Here is a 4,698-nt window from a genome sequence, read left to right as displayed (position 1 = left end):
TCGGGTCAATTAAAGTTTATTTTACAAATTGTCGGGATCATTTTCTTCACAATTCGTTTAGGATGATATTGCAGAATATTTAGTTACTGGATTTGAAAAAAAAAGACAGCTGAATAAAACAGGAGTTATCATTACTTTTACTATTGTCAGTATTACTACTGTCTTTGTGATTATACTCAGCAGCAGCACTAAGACAGAAGTAATATAAAGAAGAAGTAAAGGGGGCTCTCGTGGCCTAGAGGTCTAAGGTATTCGCCTCTCATTCAATGGGTCCCGGGTTTGAATCCAGATTGTAACGGAAAATGTTCTCTAAAATTGTCTCCTTCCACCTTTGACAATGTTCTGTCGTCTGCTCTCATCTATGCTTTCTGCTCTCACCTCCTCACCTCCTTTGTCCCCTCCTCTGGGCCCCTGACTCTTTCTGCAACCTTTCTTCTGCTACTCCTTGGCTCCCTCTTACAGCTGTCTTTCAGTCACAACCCCCGATCTTATAGTAAGAAAGACCTACACCTGGCCTTTTCGGATAAGGGCGAAAAATCTCGGAGGTCCCGTGTGCAAGTTGCACGCGTTTAAGATCCCTTGGTGGTCCAAAATCGATAAGAGTAGGCTTCGACCACAACCGAAGAAAATTCAAAATTTCCTACCAACTGAATATGAGCTAATGTGTCCCGTGCGCTCATATAACCTTATGCAGTTGCGGGCGCCGCAAAACACTTACCAAAAAAAAGAAGAAGAGGAAGAAGAAAGGAACATGAACAAGAAGATAAGATAAAGAAACTGACAACAACAACAACAACAACAACAACAACAACAACAACAACAACAACAACAACAACAACAACACTCAAATCTCACTGCAAGATTTTCCCACTGACGTGAGGCCAAACACAATACACGTACCGCGTTTTTTTGTTATCTCCCTACCTGTATCTCCACTCTTCCACAATACACGTTTTTTGTTATCTCCCTACCTGTATCTCCACTCTTCCACAATACACGTTTTTTGTTATCTCCCTACTTGTATCTCCACTCTTCCACAATACACGTTTTTTGTTATCTCCCTACCTGTATCTCCACTCTTTCACAATACACGTTTTTTGTTATCTCCCTACTTGTATCTCCACTCTTCCACAATACACGTTTTTTGTTATCTCCCTACCTGTATCTCCACTCTTCCACTATACACGTTTTTTGTTATCTCCCTACCTGTATCTCCACTCTTCCACAATACACGTTTTTGTTATCTCCCTACCTGTATCTCCACTCTTCCAGAATAAAACTAAGCAGCGCTGTTCGAAGAGAATCAGATTAAAATATGTGAGAAATTTAATTTACTTTCAACGTCACAGTCACAGGCTCCTCGCGCGCGCACTGACTGGTTCAACTGTACAACGCACGCAGCTGATAGTTTCTCCTCCTCTGTCCCTTTATCTGAGTAGTTCTCTACGTAAAGCGATGATACGACCGTCACAGCAGAATGTAAGCATGCCTTCAGTGCACGGTTCCGTGAGAGACTGATTGCTCTTAATCTTTTAAGGTAGGTCGGACGACCTCCTTTCTCAGCGGGCGGTTGAGGCGGTTCTGCTCATTCTATTGTTCGATACTCTACGTGCCTATCATTCTAATTCTCTGTGGAGAGAAAAAAAAGCTAGTCCTGACTCTATCAGAGATCTCAGATTGCTACTCGCGCATGAACACAATTTAACGAGTGTAATCAGACTAGCTCTATCCCGCCATCCAGAACGCTCAGGCCATCAACCAATAAAAAGCTGTAATGTCATCCCACCGAGAAAATTTTAATGGTTTGGAAAAAGAGCTATTCCACGGTAACTGACGGGACAGTTTGACTATACTTTCTTACAACGTTAACATACGTTAGGTTATTGAAGGGGCGGGACCTCCTCGTTTAACGTCCGTCTCCGATAGGACCGATCCAAGTGGGAAGTTCGTGTGAAGTGCCTTTCCCTAGGACACAACGTCGGACCGAGCTGAGGCTCGAACCCCCGAACCCGCAATCTCACGATTACGAGTCCGGTAGCCTAACCACCGACGCCACAACGATAACGTTGTAATTCAATATCAGTTAATTTACTTCAACTTAAAATCATTAGAACATTTGAAAGACATAATATTAAGAATCATATAATATTACATGCAGTCATTTGAAAAAAAGATACTTTAATAACTTAATATGCACATTCTATAACTGACAGGACAAATGAGATATTGTTCTGTCCTGCCAGATACCGAAACTAAACACTTCACAGAATTTGCATATATATAAGTACTTTTTTTTCTTCAAATGACTGCATTTAATAGGTCTTTCAAATATTCTGATCATTTAAAGTTGAAATAAATTAACTGATATTGAATTAACTGTTATTGAATAACTGTGTCATCATTGTAAGAAAGTACAGTCCAAACACACACCATTTAGTTTAATCTGTTCTGTAGCACGATGATATAAATATGTTGTAGCCATAGAGTATTTGTTATACATGGTGTACATTATATCACTTTATCCGACGAGTGCACTTTAATTGTTTCACATTGCAAGTTGTCAACCAAGATCACGCGTATTATGTCGCAGTTCGAGCAATGTACAATTCTTGTATAAGTTTTTGGGGTTTTTTCGATTGTGCACATGTTTGACATTCCTGTGATTTGTGTATTGTGGTGAATATTAAGCATTTTGTGGAGATAAAAATGAGCAATACATACAATGTATATAATATGCAGTTCATTATAATTGTGAGGACGATGTATAATATTCCCTCTCCAACCCCACCCCCCCCCCCCTCGGTAACCGCAGCTTAGCCACCCCCTCCCACCCCCTCGTTTTCCAGCACGCCACGAACAGGCTAACAGTCACGCATGACAACACCAGGGGGAGGGGTGTTGGGGGGGGGGAGATTCTTGGCTGTACATTTTGCCACCGACACGGATCCGCGATGTTATGCCGCTGTTTGTTTTTTTGTTGGGTTTTTTTTATTACTCTTATGACAAATCTTACTTTATCGCTGAATTACATATTATAATAATACAATTGTATAACATTTCGGGTAAGCTGTTAAAATGTTCTAAGCTCAAAAGGCAAAACAATTTTTCAGGGGACATGAAAAACTTGTTTCAAATCTTGTAACAACTGCGCCTACTTTATTAATATTTTCTTGGCTTTTTTTGTTTGTTTGTTTGTTTGTTTTTGTTGTTGTGGTTGTTTTGTTCTGTTTGTTGGGTTTTGTGTGGGGGGGGGGTTGTTGTTTGTTTTGTTTTTTTGCTTTCCTGCTTGTGTGTGTTTTTTGTATTAGATCTTGTTTTTGTTTTTATTTTGTTTTTTTGCTTTCCTGCTTGTGTGTGTTTTTTGTATTAGATCTTGTTTTTGTTTTTATTTTGTTTTTTTGCTTTGAGCTTTGACAAGGGCTATCTCGAAATCATGCAACATATACCACGATAAAGAAACTGCAAGAAAAGTTTTCAAAATTTTGGGCTTAGTCCATTTAATTTGAATAGCTGGCTACGAATTAATATCCTCTGATATCTTGCTGGCCTCTGCTCGTCCCACTAACACCCATAAGTGACATTACATTGTCTTTAGCTTCTTCGGGCTTGCTTTTGCTGTATCGATGACATCTATCTGTGACATTGTTGGCTGTCTTCTTTGAGTGTGCTTGAGTGTGTGTATATGTGTGGGTGTGCCTGTGTGTGTGTGTGTGTGTGTGTGAGTGTGAGAGTGTGTGTGTTTGTGTGTGTGTGTGTGTGTGTGTGTGTGTGTGTGTGTGTGTGTGTGTGTGTGTGTGTGTGTGTGTGTGTGTAAGTGTTTTACAACTCTCGCAACTGTATAAGGTCATATGACACATTAAACATTTTTAGTTTAGTGGGAATTAATTTTGAATTTTGCCCGGATGGCAGCCGAAGCCTACTCGTATCCACTGTAGGAATAAAAAGAGATCTTTAACGTGCGCAACTTGCGTTCGAGACCTTTGAGATTTTTAAGTTTTACGCCCCTTATGGCTGTTTTATGCTTCTTCCTCTAGCCTGTTCCTTCCATTCTGTGGCATTCATCTGGATTGTCCGAGTACCTGAGCCACCTCCCACAGAACCAACACAACTATCCACGAGATACAACTAATCTTACAGTGACCTCGAGCCTGGCGTCATCAGTCTCCGGTTACAATTGACTAGGCCACGGTATGTATTAAGTTCCTGTCGACACATTCTACGTGACTTAGGAGGCGGGATGTTTAGACCTCATCTGTAAGTTGCAAAGGCCAGCGGGGATAAATGGGATACAACATCGCAGTACACCAGCAGAACAGTATTAAAAGATCAACTAAACTATCTTTCCCAAGCGGGAATCGAACTCATATATATACCTTCTGCCTGCAACACAAGTGTATAAAGCGTAACCAGAACACCCAGACGTCGGTCCTGGGTTCAACACTTCATAAACAGCTCCAAACTTGGGACTAGCACAAACAAAGATATAATATGCAGTTGTAATGAAGTCCTTGACTCGCACACATACCACAAAATTCCGCCTACCTCTAGACATGCCAAAACGTAAACATGTGTACGAGCACGCGACCGCAGCGGTTTAACAATAGTAGACCTACGAATGATCCAGTTGTGGGACAAAGCTCTGTGCCTGGCGGTATGGATACTGGCTACTGGACAACCGAAGGTCGATAAAACCTCCCG

General features: G+C 41.0%; 1 protein-coding gene across 1 annotated transcript in view; it reads right to left on the bottom strand.

Annotated features, from left to right (window-relative positions):
• The window catches only part of LOC101851114 (broad substrate specificity ATP-binding cassette transporter ABCG2), a gene marked incomplete in the record, with an annotated part of 42,038 nt that extends 37,446 nt beyond the window's left edge, over nucleotides 1-4,592 (bottom strand). The window contains 1 exon segment of the mRNA XM_013080771.2: nucleotides 4,374-4,592.
• Nucleotides 4,593-4,698: the final 106 nt, after the last annotated feature.

This window comes from Aplysia californica, unplaced genomic scaffold, assembly GCF_000002075.1.
Source record: "Aplysia californica isolate F4 #8 unplaced genomic scaffold, AplCal3.0 scaffold00098, whole genome shotgun sequence".
NCBI lineage: Eukaryota > Metazoa > Mollusca > Gastropoda > Aplysiida > Aplysiidae > Aplysia > Aplysia californica.
The sequence above is the reverse complement of the archived record's forward strand: the minus strand, read 5'-3'. Positions and strand labels throughout refer to the sequence as shown.